At 40.7% G+C, this 16271-nt stretch overlaps 1 pseudogene; it reads right to left on the reverse strand.

Moving 5' to 3' along the window:
* Positions 1-15333: 15333 nt before the first annotated feature.
* Positions 15334-15502, reverse strand: LOC135272212 (U2 spliceosomal RNA; annotated as a pseudogene).
* Positions 15503-16271: the final 769 nt, after the last annotated feature.

Consider the following 16271-nt stretch of genomic DNA (forward strand, 5'->3'; position numbering starts at 1 on the left):
TCCTTGGTCATGGTTCCCTTTTTTTACATCTTAAGAAAAGTATTCTTCTTTTTTTTTTAATACTTTAAGTTCTGGGGTACATGTGTAGAACATGCAGGTTTGTTACATAGGTATACACGTGCCATGGTGGTTTGCTGCATCCATCATGCCATCATCTACATTAAGTATTTCTCCTAATGCTATCCCTCCCCTGTCCCCTCACCCCCGAAAAGTATTTTTTTCTTAATAAAAGACGAGGTAAGTGAAAATGGTGAAGAGACTTCTCTTATTAGAGTACACAGCTATAACTGAATGTTAAAAACAATCTTCTTTAAAACCAATGATTAGGATTACCTAAATTTGGAGAGGGTTAGTTAGAGCAACTATAGAAGTAGAAGAGGTTAGAAAAGGGTTTGGATGTTTCTAAATTCAGCACTGAAGTTCTTGGCAATGATTTCCTGTTAAAGAAGTGAGTTTACTTAAAGACAAGATAGCCTGGGCTAGAAAATAAATTTATCTGCCTTCTGGGGTCAGGAATAGGACACAAACTTTTGAAAGAGAAGGAATATCACTGTTTTGATGAAGGAGGCAACTGTGTGTTACAGAGCGCTTGTGAATGCTGTGCTGTGCCCACGTTTCACCACTACTGCCATCCTCAATGGTGCTTGCCATCAGAGAAAGAACTACGTTACTATCACCATACCAGCTCAGATAGGTGAGTTCTTCCTAAAGTTGACAGCACATAACGAACCATGAGTTAATGACTACTTTTTAGGCTAATGTTGTACAGTTAAAAGAAAAACGGTTCAGGAGTGAGAATTTGTGAATGCAGAATACCAAAGATCTTCATTAAGAAACATCAGCAGAATCAGTGCTGCTGTGCCAAATTCAGTCACTCAGGATGGCCCGTAGTAGGAGAGACAGGAGGCCTCATAGCTGCACAGTTCAGCCCAGAGGCAAAAGGGGCTAACCCCAGCTGTAATTTTTGCCTGGATTGTATCTAGAGCCTCCTAAACTGGTCTCTCTGTCTCCAGTCTGGTTGTTGCCTTTCCTACCCCATGCTCCCACCATTCTCCATCTTCACCACAGTGAGCTATGGCAGGTGCCAGCTGTTTGGAGTCCTTAGTACAGTAAGTAAGACTCTTACCCCTAAGGCATTTGTATTAGGAAATGGAGCCCTTGGAAGATGATAGGGTCTTGGGGACAGAGGTCTCAAGAATGGGATTAGTGCCCTTATCAAAGAGGCCCTGAAGAGACACCTTGCCCTTCCACCATTGGGAGGGCAGTGAGAAGATGGCTGTCTATGAGGAAGTGGGCCTTCACCAAATGGGAAATCTGCCAATGCCTTGACCTTGGACTTCCCAGCCTCCAGAATTGAGATAAGTAAATTTCTGTTGTTTATAAGTTACGGTATTTTGATACTTTGTTACAACATTCTAAACAGATTTGACAGATGACACAAATTCTGCTTTCTCCTTTCTCACTTTGCTTTTGCACATACTCTTTCCTCTGGGTCAGCCCTCATTAAAGGTAGTGTCCATATAGCAAGGGGTACAATAGTGAAGCAATGATTATAAACCAGGAAACCATGTTTGTCCTTATGATTTGAAACTTATTCAAGTGTAGTTTATACCTTTAGTACCTCCAAAAGAAAAGAGTAATTACCCAAAGTCACTAAAAGAGGTAAAGTGACAGCTCACATTTTAATGGGTTGAGTTACTGGTCTGAAATTATGCTGATAGAAAACCAAACCCTTTTGTTTCATAGTTCTGTTAAAACCAGTTGAGGGCCTCATGATGCTCATCAGAACTAGTAATCTTCACTGGTATAGCAAAATGTATTCAATCATTTAGCTATAGCCATTGGGAATACAATGGTGAAAAAGATAAAGTCCCTTTCCCCATATAACTTAACATTCTAGACAAACAAGAAGAAAACAAAAATTCTACACCTCTACTGTTTCCCCAAACAAGAAGAAAACAAAAATTCTACACCTCTACTGTTTCCCCACCTCCCCACCTTTTTTTTTTTTGAGAGAGTCTCCCTCTGTCGTCCAGGCTGGAATGCAGTGGGGTGTTCTCAGCTCACTGCAACATCCGCCTCCTGGGTTCAAGGATTCTCCTGCCTCAGCCTCCCTGAGTAGCTGGGACTACAGGCACTCGCCACCATGTCTGGCTAATTTTTATATTTTTAGTAGAGATGGGGTTTTGCCATGTTGGCCAGTCTGGTCTCGAACTCCCGACCTCAAGTGATCTGCCCACCTTGGCCTCCCAAAGTGCTGGCATTACAGGTGTGAACCACCATGCCTGTCCCTCCACCAACTTTTTAACTTGTTTATATCTTACTGTACTGACTATGTCTTGAAAAGTTATTGCAGTTGTTATTATTTTTGATGGGTTTATCATTTAGTCTTCCTATGTAGAATAAGAGTGGGTTATATTCCGCAGTTACAGTGTTATAATATTCTTTGTTTTCCTGTGTACTTACCAGTGAGTTTTTAACTTTCAAGTGGTTGCTTACTGCTCATAAACATCCTTTTCTTTCTGACTGAAGTACTCCCTTTAGCATTTCTTGTAGGACAGGTTTGGTGTTGATGAAATCCCTCAGCTTTTGTTTGGGAAAGTATTTATTTTTCCTTCATGCCTGATGGGTATTTTCACTGGGTATACTATTCTAGAGCAAAAGTATTTTTTTTTTCAGCACTTCAGAGGATGGTATGTCATGCCACTCTTGGTCACAGGCCACAGTCAAGGTATCAGCCACGTTGTGTACTCATCTGCAGATCCAAGGGAGAGAATCTGCTCCGCAAACTCACTGAGGTTGTTAGCAAAATTCATTTTCTTATAGCTATAGAACTGAGGGCCTCAGTTTCTTGCTTGCTGTTGACTGAAGTGTGCCTTCAGCTCCTAGTGGCCCTAGAACCCCTAGTTCCTTGCCTTATGATCTTCCTCAACAGGCTCACTTGCTTCATGAAGCTAGCAAGGAGACTCTCTAGCCCCAGTCAGCTAGCAAGACTGAGTCTCATATGATATAACATGATCACGAGGGTGACATTCATCACCTTTCCATATGATGAAACGCAATCGTAGGAGTGATTACCCATCACTTTTGTCATATTTTATTGGTTAGAAGCCAGTCAGGTCCTGCCCACAGTCAGGATAGGACATCAGGCAAAGGCATGAATACCACAAGATAGAGATCATGAGTTGCCACATACTTTTATTTTCTTGAACCCTAATTGTTAGTCTCAGGATGTTTTCAAAATAATGTAGGGGTGTGGTAAGGGAAACTGAGGAGGTACAGTTGGAAGGGGGTAATACCTTTAATAGCAAATGTTTGTGTGAAACCCCACCTTATTTAGTTTCAGACTGAGATCCCTGCAAATGGACAACTACATAAGTCAAAGTACCTATCACATTAGTCAATAAGAAATGTAACAGTGACCGGGCATGGTGGCTCAGGCCTGTAATCCCAGCACTTTAAGAGGCCAAGGCGGGCAGATCACTTGAGGTCAGGAGCTTGAGATCAGCCCGGCCAACATGGTGAAACCCTGTCTCTACTAAAAATACAAATATCAGCCGGGTGTGGTGGCACGTGCCTGTACTCCCAGTCACTGGGAAGGCTGAGGCACAAGAACTGCTTGAACCAGGGAAGTGGAGGTTGCAGTGAGCCAAGCTTGCGCCACTGCATCCAACCTGGGCAACAGAGCGAGACTCTGTCTTAAAAATTTTAAGAGAGAAAGAGAAATGTAACAATATAAAGAGAGAGATGTAACAGTATAAAACTCAACCACAATCTAGAAATTAGTCTCTTACAAATTTGTATATTCAGATGAGTTTTCTGACCTTCATTTCCACTTTGTTGTCTCTAGTATCTCAAAGACATCTCACACGTGTGTTAAAAATCAAATTCATGTTCCTCTCCTCCCCATATCTGGTCCTCTCTTATGCTTATCTCAGTGATTTGGCACCATCAATTGTACAAACAAGACAGCATAGACTCATCTTTAATAACTACCTCAGTTTTGGTCTGAATGCCTAAAAAGTTCTCATATTTGTCCATCTACTTCCATCTTGCTGGTATTCTCTCCTGGCTCTTAAGCACTTGCTCTAACTAAAACACCACTTAGCAAGAAACTGGGGGGCAGCCTCCCACCAACAGTCAGCGAGGAACTGAGGCCCTCAGTCCAGCCGCTCAGAAAGAACTTTACCCTGCCCAACAACCACTAACTGAGCTTGAAAGTGGTGTCTGCCCCAGCTGAACATGAGCTAACTGTAGCCCTGGCCAACACCTTGGTTGTAGCTTTATGAGAGACCCTGAAGCATAAGGCCCAGCAAAGCCGTGCCAGATTTCTGACCCACAGACATTGGGAGATGGTAAGTGTGTGTTGTTTTAAGCCACTTAGTTTGGGGACAATTTATTCTGCAGCAATGATATATATGAGGTGGTAGTACATAGTACCTAGTTGTCTTCTTTTTTTAATTGTTTTTATTTACTTTTTTTTTTTTAGAGACGGAGGTCTCACTACGTTGCCCAGGCTAGTCTCGAACTCCTGGCCTCAAGCAGGCCACCTGCCTCAGCCTCCCAAAGTGCTGGAAGGCAGTGAGCCTCTGCACCCTGCCCCCTTTCCTTTTAATGCTTCTTTCACAATTTTGGTAGTTTTTACCACTACAGATTTCTACCTTATGTGTTGGTATGAAATCTGCTTTCCTGTGGCTTTTTGTTGATTGTAGTTTGCTTCGTTAGGATCCTGCAGTCTGTGGTTTGTTTTTTTGTTTTTTTTTTGGATGGAGTCTCTGTCACCCAGGCTGAAGTGCAGTGGTGCGATTTCAGCTCACTGAAACCTCTGCCTCCCGGGTTCAAGCGATTCTCCTGCCTCAGCCTCCTGAATACCTGGGATTACAGGATGTGCCACCATGCCTGGCTAATTTTGTATGTTTAGTACAGACAAGATTTCTCCATGTTGGTCAGGCTGGTCTTGAACTCCCAAACTCAGGTGATCTGCCTGCCTCAGCCTCCCAAATTGCTGGGATTACAGATGTGAGCCACCGTGCCCAGCCAGGATCTTGCAGTCTTAAATAGCAAGCAGTATCCCCCGTGCCTGCTCTCTAGGCAATCTTCCCTGCTTTTTCAAGTGTTCCTTGGTGGTTCCTTGAATAAACTCTGTCTGTGTACATTGTGCCCTGATTGAGTAGAAAAGACAATCACCTCTATGTTCTGAGTACTTTCCTGTCTGACAGCCACTTACTCCATGTGAAGCAAGGCTGGTAAGGTATTCAGTAAATGTTGGCTGTCAGGCCGGGCACAGTGGCTCACTACTGTAATCCCAGCACTTTTGGAGGCCGAGGCCAGTGGATCACCTGAGTTTGGGAGTTCAAGACCAGCCTGACCAACATGGAGAAATCTGGTCTCTACTAAACATACAAAATTAGCCGGGCATGGTGGCTCATCCTGTAATCCCAGCTACTCAGGAGGCTGAGGCAGGAGAATCACTTGAACCCAGGAGGTGGAAGTTGTGGTGAGCCAAGATTGTACCATTGCACTCCAGTCTAGGCAAGAAGAGCAAAACTCCATCTCAAAAAAAAAAAAAATCATCTTTTAAGCCAAGCTCAGTGACTCATGCCTGTAATCCCAGCATTTTGGGAGGCCGAGGTGGGCAGATCACCTGAGGTCAGGAGTTCGAGGTCTGTCTGACCAACATGGTGAAACCCCGTCCGTCTCTACTAAAAATACAAAAATTAGCTGGGTTTGGTGGCGTGCACCTGTAATCCCAACTACTCAGGAGGCTGAGGCAGGAGAATCGCTTGAACCAAGGCAGGGGAGGTTGCAGTGACATGAGATGTTGCCATTGCACTCCAGCCTGGGTGACAAGAGCAAAACTCAAACAAAAAAAAATCATCTTTTCAATATAGTCCAAGATTTTAGTAGCTGGAGACACTGTAGCATTGCAGACTTGTTGCCTGCTTGTTTTTCACAAGTGCTGCTGTTAAGCAGTGCCGTATTTGGGCAGTTGTTCTTTTTGACTCCCAAGAACAGGAGCATTTGTATCTGTTTAAATTTCAATTTGTAAAGTTTCCTACATTGCTGCAGCCTTTCAAGCTCTTTTTTATATTCTGATTTTTATCATAAATACTTCATATTCTCCATCTCTAAAGAAAAAAGTGGTGGAGGAATTGTTTTACCCTGTGGACCTCACCATGTTATTGCCACAACTCAATATGCTCATGCAGTGGAAAACTCATAAAATTTCAGTTTTTTTTTTTTTATTTAAGATCAATTATAAACACATAATATAATTGAGATTGCTTATGGATTCAAAGTGCTATTAAATATCTAATAAAGATACAGAATAAACAATAATAAAGATAATAGGATTCTGAACCTCATTTAATATATCTAAATAACTTTAAAATTTTTTAATCTTATATAATTGGTATTTTTCTTGCTAATAAATACGAAGCGTCTAGTGTTGAAAAAGTACACAAAGTACATGCATGGGTTGCAAAAGTAAGGTATTAATTTATCTTAAATCATAATCTCAAACTTTCATATTAAGACAAGTTTCTAATTTAAACAGGAAGCAAGATACCCATTGAAAGTAAGAAGGGGGGAAGAACTCTAAGGAAAGTGGAGAAATTATGACAAAAGTTATGTAGATATTAAATTCAAAGCAGTATCTTTTAACAACAGTTAAAAGCATGGACTCTGGAGCTGGACTACCTTGGATCAAATTCTGTAGGAGTTCAGTCAGTGTGCTGGGAGAAATTTTAGAAAACACAAACCTTCTTGGAAGGCCAGAAGGTTTTGCAAAAGCCTTGAGAAGAAGTTATGACTGAAGGCAGCCTAACCCCCTTACCTTGAGCTAATAGCCAGGAGTAGATACAAAGGAATGCAGAGGAGTTTATCTAAATAGTTTGTTTACTCATGTGGTCCTAAGACCCATCTTTGATCTTCTGCAGTCGCATGATTGCATGACTGCTCTCTACTTAGGAGGTCGGCAATGTTAATTACCCTCTAATGGTGTTTACTTGAGACCTCTGTCATTTAATCTGTACTAAATAAATGTGAAGACCACCGGCTTATTGAGGCCACTGCTGACTCTGGCAGAGGACCCTGGGCCGGGCTGACAGGGAAGTCTGTGTCAGTGTACATTTTTCATCCATCACTTGGTCAGGGTCTGCAGGTCAGACCCAACAAAATTCCAACTCCACCACTTTCAAACTGTGTGACTTTGGGGAAATTACTTAATTTCAATTTTATTATCTATAACATATGGACAATAATCATACATTACATTCATAGGAATATTATGAGAATTAAATGGACTAACAGTTGACATATAACATTGTTAGAACAGTGTCTGGTGCTGAATAAAGTTTCAATAACTGTTTGTTTGGCACATAGAGGAAGTGCTTTGTAAGTGTTAACTATTCTCACAGGCTTTCGAGGATTGGCTGTATGAACAGTCATGAAAATGCTTTATGAAAAGCAGTGGTCAAATGTGGAGACTCAGGAATCTGCAGCATAGAAGACTACGGCTATGTAATTAGGCTTAATCAGGCTTAGCATGTCCAGGAAGTGGCAAGCACTTTCTTCTGGAAGCCTGTCAGTTCAGAGGGACCTCCTTAACTGCTTGCTTCCTTTAGTGGGGATGGGCCCTGGCTGCTGTGTTTGTACCTTATAACTTGTAGAAGCAAAAACTAATACCCTGCTTCCAACATGATTGAGCACTTTACAAATCAAATAAATCTTTGCACTCTGAGATAAACCAAAACCACCCCAACTAGTTCCAATCTCCAAAATAAGAAAATCTTGACATTTCCTGTAAACCTAAACTTCCTAACCAAAATAATTTTACCCCTGATTTTTTGCTAAGGGGTGTCTGAAAACACATCATAACTTTTGTGGAAATGCTAATCATGTGAGAAAGGTGTTTTTCCCCACTACCAGCTGCCAATGTAACTATTGTAATCTTGGTAATTTTGGGGGCTTTTTCCCTTTAAATGTTTGTTTTGGGCCATCATGGTGGCTCATGGCTGTAATTCCAGCACTTTGGGAGGCCAAGGCAGTCAGATCACTGGAGGTCAGGAGTTCAAGACCAGCCTGGCCAATATGGCAAAACCCTGTCTCTACTAACAGTATAAAAATTAGCCAGGTGGGGTGGTTCTTGTCTACAGTCCCAGCTACTCAGGAGGCTGAGGCAAGAGGATTGCTTGAGCCTGAGATTTTAGAGCCATGATCACATCACTGTGACCTTGTCTAAAACATATGCATATATAAATATATACATATGTTTACATAAATAAATGAAATGAGTCCATGTAAGTTAAGTGCATTTGTGTATGTATACAATATATACACAAATACATTTGTATATATATTTATATATACAAGTATATATATGTTTTTGTTTTCTAATTTGAAAGTCTGTTTTTCTAAAGTCTAACTCCCACTTTCTTTTTTTCTAATTTGAAAAGTCTGTTTTTCTAAAGTCTAGCTCCCTCTTTCTTTGTAAGTAAAAGGTGTCTTAAGGTGTCTTTCCTTTTCTAAATATTTCTATCTTGGTTATCGTTGACTAAACTAGGGGAATTCATATCTGTATTCTTGTTCATCTGGTCTTCACCAGATGGGCACACAGAGAGGTAGAGAATGTGTATCTGCAGAATAGGATGAAGCAGAGACAAGGTGGGATGGGAGAGAGACAGGGGCTGGAGGACAACCCTACCACCAATACCTGCTACAGTCGCCATCCTATCCCACTTTTTATTCACTTAGTAATACTAATCACTCTCTAAAAATATTTGATTATTTATTTGTGCCTCTACACCCATAGGAATGAATGAATCTAAGTGCTATGAGGGCAGGAAAATTGTCTTTCTTACCACTGAATTCCCAGGACCTCAATCACTGCTTGGCATATAGAGGGCACTCCGTAAACATTGGTTGAATAAATAAATTGTATTTATTTATTCACAATAGTAGGGGAAGAAAAAATTATGTTCCTTCTATCCATCTTAAATTCATTGGCTGAGACCCCAGTAAATTAGACTGAATAAGGATAGACTAACAAGAGAAAAGTATACAAACTAATTTAATACAAAATTTACATGTTGTGGGAGCTTTTGTAAGGAAATGAAGACCCAAAGAAATGGTGAAGCTTGAGCTTGATGAAGAGTGGAAAATCATGGGAAAATGTGGGGGACAAAAAGGAGTATGAACTAAAAGTAGTAAACTGGGGCAAGTCCCATTCATTCGGGTTCCTCTCAGCAGGCTTCCATCTTTGGAGATAAGGATGCTCCTTTTCTGCAGATATAGGGAGGACGCCTCACACGTGAAGATCTTGTAAACTGTTTCAAAGGAAGCTCAGAGAGTCCTTCCACCACCTGCCATTTCTCAGATCCCTTCAGCTTAAAATATTCAGTATGCCAAGGTGCCATATTTTGGGGTAGTATACTCTGAACCCCTCCATAATCAAATTAAAATTTTGAGAGCTTTTGTCTTATTGTTTCAAAGATCTTGTTACCTGCTTTGAGTTATTACAAATTTAGCAGAATTAGGGGTATGAAGTCTGACACTTTAAAAATGAGACTTTTCTACATGGAATGAGTTTTAGTGGTGCATCCCTTCAAGACAACTAATAATGCTGTGTGAAGCCTCACCAACCATCATGCAGAATAATCTAGAATGACTTCTCCCAAGCACTCCCATGGATTATAATGATGAGCCCTCAAGAAAAGGAGAGGGGGCTGTCATGATTTGTTCCTGTCTTTATTATGAAATCCAAAGACACATGATTGCTTGTTTTTTTTTTTTTTTATTATTTCTTTTTATTTTTCAAAAGAAAGAAAGAAAAAGAATAAAGAAGAGGAGGAAAAAGGAAGAGAGAGAGAGAGAATGGGAGTATTGCTTTCTTGCCCAGGCTAGAATGCAGTTTAGTAATGGGTATTGAAAACCTCTTTTGTACCAATAATTATACTTGATGTAAACAGGAAGGAATAAGGGAAGAAAATAACAAACGAGCAACCAACCAATATTTCATTTAAACCTATGAAATGCTATGCGATTACTGAGGAGTGATTTACTTCCAATTATGTAGTCACTTATGGAATAGGTGTGAGGTGGTAATGTATGTTTTATGTATTTGAAGTGGAGAGTTCTATAAATGTTTATTAAGTTTACTTGTTCCGGGTCTGAGTTCAAGTCCTGGATGTCCTTGTTAATTTTCTGTCTCGTTGATCTATAAAATCGTTAGCTCTTCTTGTTACATTGATCCTTTTGCCATTATGTAATGTCCTTCTTTGCCTCTTTTGCTCTTTGTTACTTTAAAGTCTACTTTATCAGAGGCAAGAATTGCATCTCCTGCTTTTTATTTGTTTATTTTTACTCTCTGATTGGTTGATAAACCTTCCTCCTTCTCTTTGTTTTGAGTCTTTGTGTATCGTTGCATGTGAGATGGGTCTGGATGCAGCATAGCAATGGGTTTTGGCTTTTTATCCAATTAGAATATATATAACTTTAATACTAGCATTTGATGCTAGCTGGCTGTTTTGCCCATTAGTTAGTGTAAATTTTTCGTTGTGTTAATGTTCTTTTCTTTTTGATATATTTTTGGAAAGGCTGATATGGGTTGTTCCTTTATATGTATAGTGCTTCTTTCAGAAGCTCTTGTAAAGCAGGCCTGGTGGTGGTGAAGTCTCTAAGTACTTGTTTGTTTGCAAAGGATTTAATTTTTCCTTCGATTATAAAGCTTAGTTTGGCTGGATAGGAAATTCTGGGTTGAAAGTTCTTTTCTTTAAGGATGTTAAATATTGGTCCCCACTCTTTTCTGGCTTGTAGGGTTTCTGCTGAGAGATCTGCTGTAAGTCTGATAGGTTTCCCTTTATGGGTAACCTGACCTTTCTCTCTGGCTGCCCTTAGTATTTTCTCCTTCATTTCAACCCTAATAAATCTGGCGATTATGTGCCTTGGGGTTGGTCTTCTTGAAGAATATCTGTGGTGTTCTCTGTATTACCTGGAGTTGAATATTACCTTGCCTTGCCAGGTTGGGAAAATTTTCCTGAATGATATCCTGAAGAGTATTTTCCAACTTGGATTCATTCTCTTCATCACATTCAGGTACACCTATCAAACGTAAATTAGGTCTTTTCACATAGTCCCATATTTCCTGGAGACTTTGCTCATTCCTTTTCATCCTTTTTTCTCCAATCTTGTCTTCTCGTTTCATTTCACTGAGCTGGTTCTCGACTTCTGATGTCCTTTCTTCTACTTGATCAATTCGGCTGTTTAAACTTGCACATGCTTCGCGAAGTTCTTGTGTTGTGTTTTTCAGCTCCATCAATTCACTTATATTCCTCTCTAAATTGTCCATTCTCATTAACATTTCGTCAAACCTTTTTTCAAGGTTCTTAGTTTCTTTGCATTGGGTTAGAACAAGTTCTTTTAATTCACAGAAGTTTCTTATCACCCACGTTTTGAAACCTGCTTCTGTTACTGGAACACACTCGCAATCTATTAAGCCTTGTTCCGTTACTGATGAGGAATTGCGATCCCCTGTAGAGGGAGAGGCATTCTGATTTTGAGTATTCTCTGCCTTTTTACGCTGATTTCTTCCCTTCATTATATATTTATCCCTTTGTCGTCTTTGTAATTACCGACTTTCTAACTAGGTCTCTGAGCAGACGTCCAACTTGTTGATTCCCAGCACCGAAATCTGAGCAGTCCACTGCGCTGGCCAAAATAGCAGTGTTAAGATTGATGGTGCTTTTCTGCCCGGGAATCTCCAGACTCTGCACCAAAAACTGGCACACTAAGGCACCAGCAAAACCTCCGTGCTGGCCACAAGAGACGTTCTGGTGACACGTGGGGCTCCTCTGCTGGGAATCTCCTGGTCCGTGAGCAACAAATATTTGTCTGAAAGTGTGGCGTCCTCTCGTTCTCTGTGCTTTCACTGGGAGCTAGGAGCCCGAGCTGCTAGTGATCAGCCATCTTGGATCTCTCTCCGATTGCTTGGTTTTATGTGTGACTATTATGGAACATTATTTATCCTGAAGAAGTTTCCTTCAAATTGCCTTTACCTTCCAAAATGTCCGAAGGAATGCCCTTTATAAGCAGCCAATTAACATGGGCATTTAGTAATACACTAAAATTTTTCTCATATTGTCCATCAAGTTCCTGTTCTTGATAAATCTGTTTTGACCACAATGGATATTTTCTTCTAGTTAGGTATTTAATCTTTGTTAATATAGAGATAAGCAATTACCCATCTTAATTAAGGAGTAACGCAAATCTGTATGGCTCATTTTTGATTGCTGTCTTCTAAATGAGAAATTTTTCTATGGGCTAAATACCATTTAGTGAATTTAAGCACTCATCAAAATTTTAAAATAAATGTATTTATTGTGTCCATTTGTTTCCAGAGTTTCCTTGTTTTTAGTTCTTTTTTCCCCCTTGTGTGTGTGTATGTGTGTGTGTAAGATACATATAAATCATTGTGAAGATACCGTTGTTTTTAGAGAACTCATTTTCAAATGATGCAGCAGGATCTTTGACAACATTTTATAAGCCCTTCTGAGCTATATTTAGCTTTGTAGAGAATGTGTTTATAATGAGGAAGGCTCAAGGTGCAGAATATGGGGGGGCAGTGATAGCTGGGTCCTATCTTCACAACAAAACCAAGGATCCTTGGTTTAAGTGTTCCACTGTATTTACATGTATTAGGGCAGAGAAATATTTGCCATGGCCAGGCACGGTGGCTCATACCTGTACTGCAAGCATTTTAGGAGGCCGAAGTGGGAGGATCACTTGAGCCTAGGAGTTTGAGACCAGCCTGGGCAACACAGTAAGACCCTATCTCTTAAAAAAAAAATTAGCAGCCAGGCACAGTGCCTCATGCCTGTAATCCCAGCACTTTGGGAGGCTGAGGCAGGAGGATCACAAGGTCAAGAGACTGACACCATCCTAGCCAACACGGTGAAACCCCGTCTCTACTAAAAATACAAAAATTAGCTGGGCATGGTGGTGTGTGCCTGTAATCCCAGCTACTCAGGAGGCTGAGGCAGGAGAATTGCTTGAACCCGGGAAGCGGAGGTTGTGATGAGCTGAGATTGCGCCACTGCACTCCAGCCTGGCAACAGAATGAGACTCCATCTCAAAAAAAAAAAAAAAAAAAAATTAGCCAGGTGTGGTGACTCACCTGTAGTCCTAGCTACTTGGGAGGCTGAGGCAGGAGGATCACTTGAGCCCAAGAGTTTGAGGCTGCAGTGAGCTATGATTGAGCCACTGTACTCCAGCCTGGACAAACCAAAAATTTGTCCAGAGACAAACCAGACCCAGGCCCTGTCTCTAAGACAACAACAACAACAACAATTTCTTTTAATTTTAAAAAAGAAACATTTTCGTTAGTTCTTCTTTTATGTAAATTCTTTTGTGTTCTCCAGACTTTTTCTTTATTCTGCTGGGACTCAGAAAACAATACTCCAAAATGAAAGCCTCAGAAGCAAAAATTTTTATCTGACGTTCTGCCCTCCTGTCTCTCGGTCCCATCATCCCCCAAAGCTAGCGCTAGAAACTAGAATCCCAGGCAGAGTGTGGTGGCTCACACCTGTAATCCCAGCACTTTGGGAGGCCAAGGTGGGTGGATCACGAGGTCACAAGTTCGAGACCAGCCTGACCAACATGGTGAAACCCCAACTCTACTAAAAATACAAAAATTAGCCAGGCATGGTGACATGTGCCCGTAATTCCAGCTACTTGGGAGGCTGAGGCAGGAGGATAGCTCTAATCCAGGAGGTGGAGGTTGCAGTGAGCCAAGATCACAGCACTGCACTCCAGCCTGGGCAACACAGTGAGACTCCGTCTCAAAAAAAGAAGCTAGAATCCCTCTTTCCCAAGGCGAGTCATAGAAACCAGAACATCTTTTCCTAAAGCTAGCCATAAAACCTAAAAACTCTTAACTTCCCTTTGCCTGTCTGTGTAAAAGCCACAAAGAAATTATCTGACCTACTTCATTTGACTGTAGGTCACAAGACCCGCATTCCAGAGAGGGCTCTGCCCCATACACAGAAGGAAGGAATGTAAGAAAGCTGCTCAGAGAGGCCAAGAAGAATCTAGGCAGGCAGCCCTTGCTGGGTTTCCTCACTCAGTTTAGTAGTGTTGGATCATGCTGTTTTGTCCAATCATATTTCTCCATGGTGGTCCATATGCTGTTGAATGTAAGCATAAAAATGGACACTGTCCCCCGTATCTTTGGGTCTTCATTTTGAAGGGTCCTGTCTATATGTTAATAATAAATTTATATGCCTTTTTTCCTATTACTCTGCCTCTTGTCCATGATTTTTCAGAGAACCTTCAGAGGGTAAAGGAGAAATTTTCCCTTGGCCCTGACAATTTTTTCTGACTTTCAGTAGTGTTTTTTTTTTTTTTTTCGTTGCCAGGCTGGAGTGCAGTGGTGCAATCTCAGCTCACTGCAACCTTTGCCTCCCAGGTTCAAGTGATTCTCCTGCCTCAGCCTCCCAAAAATCTGGGACTACAGGCACACGCCAACAAGGCTGGCTAATCTTTGTATTTTTAGTAGAGACAGGATTTCACAGTGTTGGCCAGGATGGTCTCAATCACTTGCCTTCATAATCCTCCCACCTCAGCCTCCCAAAGTGCTACGATTACAGGTGTGAGCCACTGCACCCAGCCATGACTTTCAGCAGTTTTGTATAATGTCTACACTTTTGTGATAATTTTGTATTTTTTTTCTTGTTTTCTTTAAGTAAGGCAGTTACTTTTCTTCAAATTGATTTGAAAGCATTCTCAGAAGTGGTTTGTAGGGCCTTGGATGAAGATAAAACCATTGTCAGTCACTGTTTTTGAATGTTTTAGTACAGCCTGTTACTTAACAATTGAGTCATCATTCCACCAGTCTGATTCTTTACTATTCTTTATGTTTTAAAAAAAGAGGCTTTAGTCTCCATTTTCTATCTTTCCTACTTTATATAATTGAAATTGCTTAGACTGATTAAATTAATATATTTTATATAATTGAAATTGCTTAGACTGATTAAATTAATATATTATCAAGTTGTGAGAAAATTGTATGTCTACACAAATAAAAAGTCTTAGTCATTGTCAAAAGAATGTTAGAATAGAGAATGACCTTGGAAAATTGTTGTGTTATAGATATCTGCACACTGAACTCTATTCCTGTCATTAAGGAAGTACAGATGGAGAAGGTTATCTATTTGGCATTTATTACTGCATTAAAGTCTCACCAAGTACTTATTGACTATGCCCAAATGATGGTAAGTTTTTAAAAGGCCTGAAATATAAATGTCTCCACTTGGGCACAAGCATATCCAATTGCCTTTAATGGAGATAAAATAATCATTAGGATCTTTTAGTGAGTGCAGAATGGCTTTTAGTTTTGAACTCTTTAGCCATATGTTTGACTTTATTTATTGATTGATTTTGAGACAAGGTGTCACTCTGATAAGAACAGACACTACACTTGATCTTAGCCAAAAGGCCAATAATGACAGATAGGGTCTCACTCTGTCACTGGGAGTGCAGTGGTACAATCACAGCTCACTGCAGCCTCAACATCTGGGCTCAGGTGATTCTTCCACCTCAGCCTCCCAAGTAGCTGGGACTACAGGCACATCGCACCAAGCACAGTCAATTTTTGTATTTTTTGTAGAGATGGGGTTTTGCCATGTTGCCCAGCCTGGTCTCGAACACATGAGCTCAAGCAATCCTCCTGCCTTGGCCTCCCAAAGTGCTAGTATTACAAACATGAGCCACTGCACCAGGCATATGTGTATTTATTACATATTTTAAAACATTTTTTGTAGCGATGAGGTCTCACTACATTGCCCAGGCTGGTCCTGAACTCCTGGGCTCAAGCAACCCTCTTGCCTCAGCCTCCCGAAGTCATTTGACTTTAGGCGGCCAATTACTTTCTTCAGTGGTAGATTAGATCATTTTCATGTGTTTCTTGTAACACTATGAAATTTTTGCTTGGTTTTTAGCAGAACTCATTTATTTAGGTCTTTTCGATGACTTTCCTTGGCCAAGATTGGCTAGCAGATTTCACCTGTATGACAAGTTGGTTCACTGGTGCAATTTGGTTGAGATTGAGACCACATTTTGCTCAGTGGGGTGGGATGTCCTGCTCCCTTAGTGATGTTTGCCATGGGAAAGAGAATGGATATTGGTGATGGGCTGTACATCTGCCATCGAGTAAGCACAGTGAAGCCTTTAGGCAACCTTTGAAAACCACTGAGTTACCTTTAATGCTCTCTCATTTT

This window comes from Aotus nancymaae, unplaced genomic scaffold (assembly GCF_030222135.1).
Source record: "Aotus nancymaae isolate 86718 unplaced genomic scaffold, 86718_ANA_hifiasm-v0.15.2.pri h1tg000006l, whole genome shotgun sequence".
Classification (NCBI taxonomy): domain Eukaryota; kingdom Metazoa; phylum Chordata; class Mammalia; order Primates; family Aotidae; genus Aotus; species Aotus nancymaae.